This window comes from Eumetopias jubatus, unplaced genomic scaffold (assembly GCF_037043125.1).
Source record: "Eumetopias jubatus isolate StellerSeaLion01/CBP00866 unplaced genomic scaffold, mEumJub1_p1.0 scaffold_3, whole genome shotgun sequence".
NCBI classification, from domain to species: Eukaryota; Metazoa; Chordata; class Mammalia; order Carnivora; family Otariidae; genus Eumetopias; species Eumetopias jubatus.
This window is the reverse complement of record NW_028274809.1, coordinates 158,121,854-158,137,792: the sequence shown is the minus strand read 5'-3', so window position 1 is coordinate 158,137,792 and position 15,939 is coordinate 158,121,854.

The window sequence follows — 15,939 nt, the reverse complement described above, 5'->3', positions numbered from 1 at the left end:
CTAATTGCTCAAGTTATGTTACATGTTAGTTCCATTTATATTTAGATAATGGCATTGTTGCACAGGATTTTTGTTTTGTTTTGTTTTCATTCCTAGGACTTCTGGTTGCCTTTCCAATTTATCTTTGTAATTTGGAAAATATTTCTCCTTTGTCATTTCCAAAACTTCATCTGCTTTTTAGAATTCTTTCTAATCTTAAAGTGAACATACCCTTGCGTATGAATCTTGCTCTAATTTTGCCCAATTACCTGTCAGGCCTGCTGTTTTCCTTAGTTTCTTTCCCTGAACTAATGGATAAGTTATGTGATTTTTCATATACCACACTGTCTTCATTTTTGGTTTCCACCCTCTAGTCATTTCCTTTGAACAGTTTTGTGGTATATAAACTTTCTTCCTCTAAGCAGTTCTGTAAATGACCTTTTTTAAACCTCATATTTGATGGATATTATTTGACTGAGATATGGGATTCAAGATAAAAATCAGGTTTCTTTTAGAATTTTAAAAGTGTTGGGGCACCTGGGTGGCTAACTTGGTTAAGTGGCCAACTCTTGATTTCGGCTCAAATCATGATCTCAGGGTCCTAGGTTTGAGCCTCACGTTGGCCTCCATGCTCAGCAGGGAGTCTGCTTGAGGATTCTCTTTCTCTTCCTCTTCCTCTCCCTTTGCCCCTCCCCCTGCTCATGCTCTCTCTTAGTCTCTGTCTTTCAAATAAATAAATAAATATTTAGAATTTTAAAAATGTTCCTCCAATCTTCTATCATTGATTGCTGTCGGTGCCTAACAGGGTTCAAAGTCAAGGGTGAGCAGGGTTAAGGAAGGGAGATTCCAAAATAAGAGCTGAGTTGATGTGAGGTGTCTGGGAGGTGGGGTGGGTAGGATTAAGCATGGTGGAATACCTTTAAAGTGGTTTAGCAATGTCTTGTCATGTAAGACAATGTAGTATTGTTTATTCTGTTAGTGTGTAGAATTTTCAACTGATTCCTGAGCATAGTCTCTTCAGCAAGGAGAAAGACCTTCTAACTGGGTTATATGGAAGACAAGATGTGGAGAATAGCATAGATGAGAAGATAGTAAGCACTTGCCAACTTAAGTAATAATTTTTAATTTTTGCTTGAAATTTCTAAGTCTATTCAAGAGTTGACAGATACCTATGATGTTTAGTTTTATGGGTCAGTTTGACTGGCTTATAGTGCCCAGTTGTTTAATTAAACACTAGTATAGGGCGCCTGGGTGGCTCAGTTGGTTAAGCAACTGCCTTCAGCTCAAGTCATGGTCCCAGGGTCCTGGGATTGAGTCCCAAATCGGGCTCCCGGCTCAGCGGGGAGCCTGCTTCTCCCTCTGACCCTCTCCTCTCTCATGCTGTTTCTCTCTCTCTCTCTCAAATAAATAAATAAAATCTTAAAAAAATAAACACTAGTATAGATTTTACTATGATGGTATTTTGTAGACATGTATTAACATGTATAATCAGTTGACTTAACTAAAAGACATTATCCTCAGTAAAGTGGATGGGCCTCACCCAACCAGATGAAAGACCTCAAGAAAAATAAAGGCCTCAAGAGCAAAGGCCTCAAGCTCAAAAAAAATAAAAAAATAAATAAAAGAGAATTCTGGGAAGAAAAAGAAACACTTCATTCAGTCTGCAAAACCAGCTCCTGCCCAAGAGTTTCCAGCCTGCCATACATATTTCATAGCCCTCAGGATCACACAAACCAGTTTTTTGAGCTAAACCTTGCTCTCTCTATATACATATGCAAGTATGTATAATATATATGTGTGTGTATATATACACATATGCAATTATATGTATATGTAAATATATACACATACATATTCAATGAAAAGTTGAAAGAAAGAAAGAAAGAAAGAGGAAGGGAGAGAAATAAAAGAAACAAACTTAAAGCAGTAATTTGCAGAAAGATCTGAAATAGGCTAAGATATAATACTATCTAATGAGGAGATTACAATCTTGAGTAAATAAAATAAATCAATGATACCCACCCAGGATAAAGTATAAATTTAGAAGGAATAGGAATTTTCTCATCAATGAGAAATGCAGTAATGAAGGATTCTATTTTTGTTTATTTTGTTTATCACATTCATAATTTACTTCTGTAAATCTGTTTCACTAAAGCCGAAAACCTATGTGAAATGAACAAAGCTTTAAATGGGCTAGAGAAAAAAATTGTCATTTACAATGGTCTCTAGAAGTAATGGTATGCCATGTGACAATTGCAGCTGAGAGTAAAACTATTCCTGTTGATATTGAACAGAACTGAAAGCTTGTTCAAGTCAGGGACTGCTTTTATAAAAAGTCTACTCTCCAAAACTCAGAGCTTAAAAGAGAGAAAGTAAGAAATGAGACCAAAAGAAAAGAAAACAAAACAAAAAAAAAACCCACAACACTTTAAGGTAAATAAAAACTACTATAAATGAGTTAGCTATGATTATTTGACAGAGCTTAGTTAGGTACATTTATATTATGATTTTTAAAAAAATTCTACAAATTTACTTCTATGCTTCATCTCTTTTTGCATTTAAATCATAGCATTGTGAAAGTTGACATGTGTTAATAGATGGGATATTAAGTTATTCTTGGTATTCTTACTGGAAAATCTTACTTTCATTCACAGTAGATTTATAGGACCACAATGATGTTCACTTGTTTCAAAGTTGTCTGTGGTTTCTTTTTTTTTTTTTTTTTTTTCTTCTTTTCAAAGATTTTATTTATTTATTTGAGAGAGAGAGAGAATGAGAGATAGAGAGCACGAGAGGGAAGAGGGTCAGAGGGAGAAGCAGACTCCCCACTGAGCAGGGAGCCCGATGCGGGACTCGATCCCGGGACTCCAGGATCATGACCTGAGCCGAAGGCAGTCGCCTAACCAACTGAGCCACCCAGGCGCCCTGTCTGTGGTTTCTTTCCTGCTACACAACAGAGTTGATTGGTTGAGACAGAGACTGTAGGCCTGCAATGCTGAAAGCATTTGTCATGTGGCCCTATTACAGAAAAGTTTGCCGACCTTGGTTTTACCATATAGTGCACTGGGGAGGAGATACCATTGCTTTCCAGGCATATTGTTTTGAAAGGAATTGAAGCAGCATAAAGACTCAAATATTCTCAGTGCCCTATCACATATTTCTGCTCTTCTACTTTAAATAAAAGTGAAATAAGACCATAATGAGGTTCTTTCTAGTGGCTTACACACAATCTCCCATTTAGAAAAGCCAGCAGTATCATACAGGATAAATGTTTTACTGAATAAATGCATCAGGGGCTAATGAACATTTTGCATGCTGAATGGGATTCTCATGGCTCTAATGACTTTTTCAAGCTTATTTTGTGGCTATGCTAATCGACAAATTTAAATCATAGTTTGCAGCCGTAGCCCATTTCACTTAATGTGAACATTTCTCTTGTCTTCCAAGTAGCCTTGATTTAGGGATCCATGGTTCTTTTATTCAATGCAAATGATCAATGAATTAAGTTAGGCCAGTTGGAGTCAGTATGTTGGAACCATATGCCAGTAAAGATTTTTCTCTTTTCCTTTCTAGGACCTTGAATTCTGAAACTATCTAAGGTGGCCCATGTGCCAGTATTCCCTACATACATGTTCAGTTGTGTTCAGTAGGGGACAATGAGCCTTACACTCAGAGAGAAGTGCTCAGAGCAGGAAAAGAAAGGACGAGAGAACTAATAGCATTCTTAAATGCCTGGTATGAGAAATGCCTGAAACAGGCAAGCTTCTGGTTGTCTAAGTTATGTAAGCCCAATTAATTCTCTTTTCTTCTTAATGTAATCTTGTAATTTGGGTTTGTGATTCTTTTTTTTTTTTTTTTTTTTTTTTGATGATTTTATTATTTGAGAGAGATAGAGAGCATGAGCAGGGGTTAGGAGGAGAAGCAGACTCCCCACCTAGTAGGGACTCTAACACAGGGCTCAATCCCAGGACCCTGAGATCATGACCTGAGCCAAAGGTAGATGCTTAACCAACTGAGCCACTCAGGCGCCCCTCACTAACTCTAGTTTTAAAATAAGAAATAACATTCCATGAATGATCAATCAAGGTCAATTTCACTACGTATACTTGTGAATTTATCTTCTAGGAAAGTATATAAGGAAAATTGGGAACTCATTTCCCTTACATACATTTTCACAAAAATACAATAATACAGAATTTCTTGTAGTTTAAATCTTCAGGAAGTTCCAATCATATACGATATGGAATCAAAGTAAAATAATTTGAATGTATGAAATAACATAGTAGCTAAATCCACATAAAATTCAGTGATCAGTTTTCAAATCACTTCTCAGACCGACTGGAATTGGAAATACAGAATGTAGAGTAAATTATTTGGAAAATTCATTTAACTAACACACACAGAAACACACACACAGGCTAAAAATGATTAAAGACAATTTAGGTGATACAAACAAGTATTTATTTAATGCTTCATGAAGCAGACATTCTCTCCTCAGAGCCCAGAGAACCACAAAATGGGGCAGGGGACAGGAAGCTTGTACAGGATAAAGAATAAAGAGCAAGGGAGAGAAAAATAGAAAATACTGGATTGGCTGGGGCCACCGTGTTTGGAGTGAGAAGAAACAAGAAATAGGTATAGACCCCAGAGTTGGGTTGGCATTTGGAGATTGGTTGCTTAAATATCTTGCATTTCGGGTCAAGTGAAACATTTACAGGGATGTGAAAGTTACCTAAGTTTTCAGTTTGTTGAGGTGGTGCCCAGGTAGAAGTAGCTCCATCTGGGGCCTAGAAAGTAATTTCAACACATAATATATGCACACACACACGTATTCACACAATTCTGCTCTTGAAGAAGAAGTCAAAGAGCAAGTACTAGTTAAGTACTAGTGTTAAGTACTGGTTAAGTACTAGTTTTAAGCAAGTATTGGTTAAGTACTAGAGTTAAGTACTAGTTATAGACACTTAGAAAAAATATTTTTGTTTTTTTGTATTACATGAACCATATATTGGGAAAATACAAATATCAAAGATTTACTTTCTATATTTGTAAATTTAGAAAAAGCATTTTAATATTGTTAGTTAAAATATGACAATCTGATCTGATAACATGCAACCTATGTATTACACTGGCAGGGATAATCTAGAGCATATGGTAAGTAGGTATAGGGCAAGACTCAAATGGAATTTGAAATAGCATATGTAAGTATTTATCTAAGGGAAAGAAACAGGAATATAGGGAGTGGCAAGAATTGACACCTGACAGTTTTTCTTGGTGGCACAATATATGACATGAAATTAAAATAGGATTTTTTTTTTAGTTTCAGTTTTGGTTGATTCCTCAAAAATCAAGGACAATTTAAAAATGCAAAGTACCCTCAGATCCTAAACTAAAGACAGGATCCACCTATTAAAGTCATATTTAATTGTGAGATGGGTTCTGCCACCTCTGGTCTGTATGAGTTAGAAATTGAAAAATCCACTTGGGAGAGTATTTCAGATTCTTGGCTTTAGTCCTTTTTTTAGAAATGGAGAAGGGTGCTTCCCCCCTTTTAAAACAAATGTAGGGAAGTATTAATACAACCACTTGACAGTTTGCTATGTGTTTTCTAAAGTTCAAGGGACATAGATATTATTTGATTCCTGCAAGGAGAAGTCTTTTTTTTTCCTCTTCTTTTCTTTTCTTTTCTTTTTTTTTTCTCTTCTCTTCTCAAGTGCAGTAGATGACAACCATTGAAAGGTTTTAAATGGGTGAGTAGAATGATCAATCGGTGTTACATTTACTGATTTTACCTTAATAATATCTCTCAAAAAGATTCTATATTCTCTATGCTTGTGGTCACTACTCCCAGAGTTCTAATAAATCCACAAATCCAGTTCCTTATTACTCCTCACCTGAATTATTATAGGAGACTTCTAAAGACCTCCCAAATTTAGATTCCTGTTGAAGTACAACTTTGGTCCTCTCTCTTTCCTATTCAGTGACTCCTCATTAGCTAACAGATATTACCCTCTTTCTTAGCTGACATTCAAAACTCCCTATTCTTTGTCTCCTGTCTTATTTTATATTAAAACTTAGTTAGCAATCAACTTGAACTCCTCTACATTTCCTACACATACTTGCAACTAATCCTTCTCATCATTTTCCCCAACCTGTTTCCTATGCCTTTGTGCTCTTTATGTTCAAATTCTCTCAATGCTTGAAAATGTAAGCCTAATGCCCCTTCTAATGCCTACAAATATTCTTTGACCAACTCAAGCCAGATGTGTGTCCTTCCCTCTCTCATATTATACCTTAATTAATTAGGCAAAAATATAGAGCTGTAATACAGAAGGCACTCAGCTTGGCACTGTGTTGTTTTTTTTTTTTCTTCTTAAGATAAATACAAGTTTTCTATTAGAGAAAAACACGCCTTTTCACCCAAATAAAAGATGTGACATGCAGTGTTGTAATTTTCCTCTATTCCTGTATATCAAGGGAAACTGATGATCATACAGCAGCCCCAGAAAGCTGGCTCTGACTAGGTGAGAAACTGTTCAATTCTGGGATTCTATATTAAGGAGCCTGATTTTAAAATGTTTTTCTCACCAAAAAATAAAACAAAATAATTTTTTTCTCAATTAATTCCTTCCTTTTTCCTTCCTTCCTTCCTTCCTTCCTTCCTTCCTTCCTTCCTTCCTTCCTTCCTTCCTTCCTTCCTTCCTTTTTCCTTCTATCCTTCCTTCCTGCCTACCTTCCTCCTTTCCTTTTTTTTTCACTAATATAAGTAATATACTCCAAAAGTAAAAAAAAAAAAAAAATGGCTTTATTTTGTTTTTAATGTGTCCTTCAATCCTCACTACTATACACAGGGGCTGTCTTAAGTGAAATGAGTAACCACGCCCTGTGCAACAAATTTTAGTCAGATCATGTCCCCTAGCACCAACCGTAGCAAGTTCCAGTTTTTCCCAATGGCATGCTGTCATGATTCCAGAATGCCTATAGCTAATCCATCATGGGTAGTAACAAAGGTGGTATTCCGTAAATACTTATTTCAAGTGAATGTCTTATGGCTGTTAGTCCATATTTATGACAACTTTATAAAATCAGTATACTTACAACTATTGTCTTATTGTGCATGTAAACAAAAGATGCCAGGAAGCAATTTCTTTTGTGATCCTACTCCATTAATTTTAGTGTTTATGTTTAAAATGAATTAGTGTCAATGTCTAACTAAAAACAATTTAATGATTAACAATTTCACTAAATTGCACTTAATGCAAACATTCAAAATATACACATATTTTAATGTTGTGATAATACTATATTTTATATACAATATATTTTTTAATTTTAAGATTGTTACAAACAATTAAGTTCCACTGAAATATTCACACTGTGGCATCCACATAAGTGAACTGTCCCTACTTCAGACTCAGAAATAGTATGAGGATTTTTCACAGTTTTGAAGGACAGCATCTGATGAAAATGTATTCCTTTTATTCTTTTATTAGTTGAGATGAACATTTATATTTTACATAAGGATTCATGTTAAAAACAAGATTCCAACTTCCTTTAATTCTGAGACAGAAATTCTAGAACTGTACCATGTCTTCAACAAAATCAGTTCTGCTGAAGCCTGGAGTCATTTTTTTTAAGTTAAATTAAAAAAAAATAAATTTTTAAAAACTAATTTTAAAGATAAATTTTTAAAAATTCAAACCATGCAAAATTAAAACATGATAAATTCATCCTGAAGCCTTATAAATAATCTCATTTCTTTGGTGTAATAAAGTTAACAATTTTATCTTTATCTTCCCTCTTTTATCTTTCTTTTCTTAAAAATGATTTTATTCATTTATTTGAGAGAGAGAGAGAACATGAGTGAGGGAGGGGCAAAGGGAGAGAATCTCAAGCAGACTTCCAGCAGAGCATAGAGCCCAGTGGGACTATATCTCCAGACCCATGAGATCTGAGCCAAAATCATGAGTAGGATGCTTAACCAACTGAGCCACTCAGGGGCCCTTCTTTTATCTTTCTATAAATGTTCTACATGTGTACACTTATGTACATAACATACATGTACCTGCATTATTTACTTGATATTTCCATATTAATAGTAAATAAATCATTTTACTAGGGCCTATTTTTTGTGGGTCTCATTGATACCATTTTCTCTACTAGTAGAGTGAAATATTATATAGACACTTTAGAAAATCATATATTTTCTTTTGCATGTTTTCTTTTTTCTTTTTCTGTTTTTTGATTTTAATTATTATGTTATGTTAATCACCATACATTACATCATTAGTTTTTGATGTCGTGTTCCATGATTCATTGTTTGCATATAACACCCAGTGCTCCATGCAGTGTGTGCCCTCCTTTATACCCATCACCAGGCTAACCCATCCCCCCACCCCCCCTCCCCTCTAGAACCCTCAGTTTGCATGTTTTCTTAAATAATAAAAATAGCTATAAATTATTGCTGGAGATTGAAACACTTGCTTAGAAAATTCTTGTAAAATGTTAAATTTAGCCTATAAAAATCTTGATTATAGAATTTCAAATTATAAAACAAAAGAAAAATTTTAAAGCAAAAAAGAAAGTGAAAATAATTTAGTCATTAATATCACTGAGATATAATATATTCTTATATTTAAAATCAGGACCAGTGACATGTGTTTGAAACATAAGAAAGAATAAATAAGTAAATAATTTTATTTTATTTAGATACATGGACAGTGTATATACAACAGCTTCTTTTCTCCTGATTAGATGATTAGAAAGTCATTAAGCTCAATTTTGATCACTCAAGAGATGTGACACAGGACTGGCAAGAAGAAAACACTGGAGAAAGTAACATATGTTCTGTCTATATCATGAACACCAGCTAAGACAGCAAATGGGGACAAGTTATATTTTCCAACAGATTTGAGATCCTTTGCACCTTATACAGATTTAGAACTAGAAAAAAATTGAAAATTCCAATTAGACATAATCATTTCAAATAATATATCTTTCCTCTAAGATTTTGGCATTTCCTCTTAATTTCTTGTCAGTTGGGAGTTTAATTAGTGTGCTCATGTTAGTTTTTAAAACATTGAACAAAACTTTTTTTTTTCCTAGAACTGAAATCCTTTTGGAAACCAGGTGTCAGTATTCACCTCCTCCACTATTTTGACATGCTGATTTTCACTCTTTTAGAATCCTTTTCTAGCTTATTAGAAACACACTCAAAATAAGACAATGAACACATTCAATTTTATTTGGCAAATCACTGGAAAGACTGTTTCAGACTTAATGAACATATCTTTCATTAAGATAAATTGCTCCCAAAGAACAAGTGATCCAACCAAGAAATGGGCAGAAGACATGAACATTTTTCCAAAGAAGACATCCGAATGGTCAACAGACACATGAAAAAGTGCTCAACATCGCTCGGCATCAGGGAAATCCAAATCAAAACCTCAATGAGATACCACCTCACACCAGTCAGAATGGCTAAAATTAACAAATCAGGAAACGACAGATGTTGGAGAGGATGTGGAGAAAGGGGAACCCTCCTACACTGTTGGTGGGAATGCAAGCTGGTGCAGCCACTCTGGAAAACAGTATGGAGCCTCCTCAAAAAGTTGAAAACAGAGCCACCCTATGACCCAGCAATTGCACTACTGGGTATTTACCCCAAAGTTACAAATATAGGGATCTGAAGAGGTATGTGCACCCCAAAGTTTATAGCAGCAAAGTCCACAATAGCCAAACAATGGAAAGAGCCAAGATGTCCATCGACAGATGAATGGATAAAGAAGCAGTGGCATATATATACAATGGAATATTATGCAGCCATCGAAAGGAATGAAATCTTGCCATTTGCAACAACGTGGATGGAACTGGAGGGTATTATGCTGAGCGAAATAAGTCAATTGGAGAAAGACATGTATCATATGATCTCACTGATATGAGGAATTCTTAATCTCAGGAAACAAACCGAAGGTTGCTGGAGTGGTGGGAGGTGGGAGGGTTGGGGTGGCTGGGTGATAGACATTGGGAAGGGTACATGTTATGGTGAGCGCTGTGAATTGTGTGAGACTGAGGAATCACAGACCTGTACCTCTGAAACAAATAATACATTATATGTTAAAAAAAAAAAAAGAAGAAGAAAAAGAAGATAGCAGGAGGGGAAGAATGAAGGGGGGCGGGAAATCAGAGGGGGAGATGAACCATGAGAGACTATGGACTCTGAGAAACAGAGGGTTCTGGGGGGGGGGTGGGAGGATGGGTTAGCCTGGTGATGGGTATTAAAGAGGGCATGTAACAAATGGAGCACTGGGTGTTATGTGCAAACAATGAATCATGGAACACTACATCAATAACTAATGATGTAGTGTATGATGATTAACATAACATAATAAAAATAAATTAAAAAAAAGATAAATTGCTCCTATTATTTTTTTTAATTTTTTTGACAAGCCATGACACTTTGATGTAGAAAGAATTAGGTGAGACATATCTAAGATTTTCTTTGCAAATTTACCTAGTCAAAAAAAAGAAGAAGAAGAAGAAGAAAAGAAGAAAGCAATAAAGCAATACTAAATACTCTTTATGAGACTTGCAAATTGATTTTGTAGTTTTGTATCCACCATGGTTCTTCTGAAATACAAAAGGAATTTTGCAGGTCATTCTAAGATTTACGAGGTTATCTTTTCTTATTATAGTTATTTTAAGACTACATCATATAATAATTCTTATTATATGATAAAAACTAAGTATATTTACTTCAAGGGAAAACACTAATTTTAGTTCAAGAGAAATGGAAATATGTTTGAGTTCACTTTACAAACACTGTCAAACTAATACCTTTCAAATGATTATGTTTTACTTGGGTTACTTGTCATAATGCATTATATTTCTAGAGGCTGGGAGAGTAATATACATGCTCCCACTAGTCGACATATTTCCTCAAAAAAATATTTGTATCTACAAAAGGAATTTCACTGAATATTAAGGATATAATTATATATATATATATATATATATATAACACAATTGATATTTATGAAACTCATAGTTTTATTTGGACCTTTTAAAAATAAACCTATAAGCTAAAGAAGTAACATTAAATGTACAGAAGTGAATAAGAAAATTAATGAAAAGTTGGTTCCAAGGACATTATAATAAAGGGGTTCAGAAACTACATCATTCAGAAAAATTACCCTTGACAAAATGAAAAAAGGGAGAAATATGTTTCCTCTCATCCACCTGTTTTCTCAGGGCCATATATTCTTGGGCACCAGCATGTATTTTGTAATTCACTATTTATATTTAAGAACATGAAATAGAAAAGAAGAACTTGTCTGCTCTGTAATAGGAAGGGCAAGAAAACTCATCTGTTTGTATATAATTATAAAATACTAAACAAAAAGAGTACTTTCTCTCAGCCAGGCAACAAAGCATAAGCTGACACCCTGCAACCTCCACCCACCCCCTCTCCTGGGTGAGACATGTGTGACATTCTTCCAGTAATCTCCCAACTATCTTAATGTTAATGCCTTGCTAGAGGGGAAAGCAACCTTAACTTGACAGTGGCAAGGCCTCTGGTATCTTGTAGGTCCTCTTTAGCGTATGAAGGTTCTTTTAAAATCTCCTTTTTCCTTACATCCCCCTGACCCCATAGGATATAATCAGCCCCCTCACAACCTGGGGCAGGAGCTCTTTCTGTGTGCTTTAATAAACCACCATTTTGCACCAAAAATAAATAAATAAATAAATTATTATTATTATTACTATTATCTGTATTTTATGATTAGTAAACAGATGGACAGTTGACCTAGATAATTTGTGGAGGGTCATTCACTAAGTTCCAGGACTGAGATGTGGATCCAGGTTGTCTGATCTATTGTCTTTGCCCTTAAAGTTTCATTGAAAGTTTCACCAAAAATGGTCAAGGAGTTTAACAATAATTAATAATAGTTAATAATTTAACAACAATATTTTTAGAAGAAAATATTTCATTGTAATCAAATACTGAAGGAGCACCTGGGTGGCTCAGTTGGTTAAGCGTCTGCCTTCGGCTCAGGTCATGATCTCAGGGTCCTGGGATTGAGCCCCATGCTTCTCCCTCTCCTCCCAGCTTGTGCTCTCTCTTGCTATCTGTCTCTCTCTCAAATAAATAAATAAAATCTTTAAAAAAATAAAATACTGAAAATAGGAATATTTGCTGTTTAATGTATGAATATGTTATAAATCACATAGAAGAAACAAACCATAAAATATTTTAAGGTCATTTATCATTTCTGAATAAAGTTTCTTTTTAATTTCTTTAACTTAGAAATACTTACTTTTATATTGAGTATAAAATATTTCATGTGTTATTTATACAATATGTTGTATTTTTAGGTTAGAGATACACAAATGAGAATGGGATTGCAAAAGAGGACTAAGAAAAAATGTCACGTGGTATGAACAAGCATCTTGAATATTCCCATAATTCTAATGTCCTAGACATTATTAAATGATATTGTCTGACTTTTGTTAAGATGTCTGAAATCATATAAATTATACTCTGATTCTCTGTAAATGTATCAAAAATCTATGCATTAATGTAAGGTGTCTGTCTTGGGCCATTAGCCATCCAGCTTGCCCAGGACTTCCCTGGTTTAGTACCAGAAGTCCTAGGATCCTGGAACCCTCTTGGTTAGGCAACAGAATAGTTGGTTAGCCTTTTGCTTTGATCAAATTAGAAAATAGAATTGCAGGAAAATAGCCCACAACTCAAGAGTAGTTTTCACATAGAAATGAAATGAGTTACCTCCATGTCAATACTTACTTCGGTCAATATGTGGAAAGATCCTAACTGTATACATACTGTAACCATTGGTTTACTTCAATAATTGCTCATTTTGAGAACATTACATATCAGACTGGATGTCAGATTGTTGAGTATAAAAATAGATACATTGCATCCTCTACTCAGAAAAGAAAAATAAGAAAAATCATTACTCAACTAGGTTGTTATGACAAAACACCAGCCTTTATACGCATGTGATAGGAGTTCAAATAACGGAGTAATGATATTTGGTAATGTTGAGCACACAAAGAGAATGAATTCCCAGGTGACCAATACACATAAAATAGAATACAGTCACTGAGAATGAACCAGATGGAGAAAATTGTGTTTACTAAAGGACGATACAGTGTGATAAGCCATTTTGAAAATGAGGATGGGCAAAAGTACAAAAGATAACAAGCCACAAAGGGAAATAATTCTGGATAACAAGAAAAATATAAATACTAAAAGTTAACACCTACTGAGTTCTTATGTTTTCTAGGGACTGTATTCTGTGCTTTACCTGAATAGTCCCAGTTTCTGTTCACAACACCATTCTGGGCCAAGTTTATTTCCTTACAAGAACTAGTCGAGGCATAAAATCAAATGATCTAATCTTTTAAGTTACCCCCCACCTACATAAAAAACACAGAATTTGGAAACAAATATCTTTAACCTTCCAATGTATCATTAAATAAGTTTAAAATGCATCTTAAGGATTCATGTCAACACACTCTATGTAAAGTAGCTAATTTCAGTAATTCCAAATTTAATTAGAAGTCTTCCTATATATAAACGTTTTTTAATTTTTTAATTTGAGTATAGTTGGCACAATGTTACATTAGTTTCTGGTGTACGCATAATGATTCAACAACTCAGTACCTTATGCTATGCTGACCACAAATGTAGTTACCATCTGTCACTATACAACGCTATCACAATATCATTGATTATATTGCATATGTTATACCTTTAGAACTATACTTTAGAACAGGCTTCTAAACCTGGAAGCCTGTATCTCCCACTCTTCACCCATTTTGTCCAACTCCCTACATCCTTCCCTCTGCCAACCATCAGTTTGTCCCCTATATTTATAGGTCTGATTCTGCTTTTTGTTTATTTATTCATGTGTTTTAATTTTTTTTAGATTCCATATATGAATGAAATCATATGGTATTTGCCTTTCTCTGTCTGACTTATTTCACTTAGCGTAATATTCTCTAGGTCCATCCATGTTGTCACAAATGGCAAGATGTCATACACTACGTCTTTATTAATTCGTGTATTGATGGACACAGGTTACTTCCATATCTTGGCTACTGTAACTAATGCTGCAATAAGCATAGGGGTGCATATATCTTTTCAAATTAGTGTTTTTGTTTTCTTTGGGTAAATACCCAGTAGTGAAATTATTGGTTCATATGATATTTCTATTTTTAATTTTTTGGGGAAACTATACTGTTTTCTACATTGACTGTACAAATTCACATTCCCACCAACAGTGCACAGGGTTCCTTTTTCTCCATATCCTCTCCAACAATTGTTATTTTATTTTTTTTTAATTTTAGCCATTCTGACCGATGTAAGTGATAGCTTATGGTTTGATTTGCATTTCCCTGATGATTATTGACATTGAGCATCTTTTCATATATTTGTAGGTCATCTGTATATAAACTTATTTTTAGAGAGATCAAACACTTAAAAATAATTTCTGCCATAAAAAATCTTCATAGAGTCCCAGGCATGTACATATTATGTAGATTTCCTGCATGTGCAGCCAAAAGTATGTGTGCCTCTTAGATATAAGGTAGGATATGAGGTATCTCAAAACTCAGCCCAAATTCTCTATGAATAAGCAAATGCACACATTGGACCTGAGAGGAAACAATTTGCCTCATCTTATCTATGAACTCAGTTTAAGTTTGCAGAAAGCATTCAGTAAGCACATTTAAAAGGAATCCTAATTCTCATCTGGCTTAACCACAGAATACCAACAGAGACAAGAGAAGTAAGTTTACAATTATTAGTTGATTGAGCCAAATTCACTACTTAAGTTGTTTCATATTTATTGCTGATGCTTTGGAAAGTACACTGAGAGCAACAGGTAAAATTATCTGGGTGATACGTGAGAACAGCAAATATTCTGGAGAGAGAGGGAAGTGGGGAGAGGCAGGGAGGGAGAAAGAACAAGAGACAGAAATCATGTTGGAAACTTTAGATAAATCAAAGATCATCAAAAAGAAGGATGTAAATAGGAAAATAAGTCTAATCTTTCAAATGTAATTTGTTTTAATTACTTCTTACCAAATTGGTAAATTATCTTTTAAGAGTTAATTAGATACATTAACATGAAAACACTCAACATATTTTAAAATGCCAGATGTATTTAATAATTTATATTACAGTCTAGTCTAGTATCTATTCATATCCGTTCCCTTGAAAAACAGTATCGCTGACTTATGAAAAGCATAAATTGATGAAATAATCTTGTCAGGGCGTGAAAAGACATTCTCTCCTAAGATTTATGCTATCTAATTAATCAAGAGCATTGTCTAATAGTGATTACCACAAAATGCAGATACAAAGTCATGAAAATACAAACAGGGTTTGAGGTACACCTTGCAGGTAAACTCGTACAATGTAATACAAGAAAATCTTCCATATCCTTCTTCCTGAGGGACGGTTTTGAATTGACTATATTCAACAGTATAGAAAATTATGCCCCTCTCTACCCACTTAAAGGGAAATGATTGACATTACTAAATGCAAATCAAATGTTAAGACCGTGGAAGTTGGGGCACCTGAGTGGCTCAGTTGGTTAAGCGTCTGCCTTCGGCTCAGGTCATGATCCCAGGGTCCTGGTATTGAGCCCTGCATTGGGCTCCTTGCTCAGTAGGGAGCCTGCTTCTCCCTCTCCCTCTGCCTGCCACTCCCCCTGCTTGTGTTCTCTCTGTCAAATAAATAAATAAAATCTTAAAGAATAAAAAGAAGAACCATGGAAGGCAAAGTTTCAGACCAAAGCCCAATAGACAAATAATCCCAAGTTCTAAATAAATTTAGCATAAGATTTTGTTCAGATTTCTGTCTCACACACACATGCATACCATACAGGTACAAACAAGAATACTCGTACTGTGTAGATGCCAAAGTACATC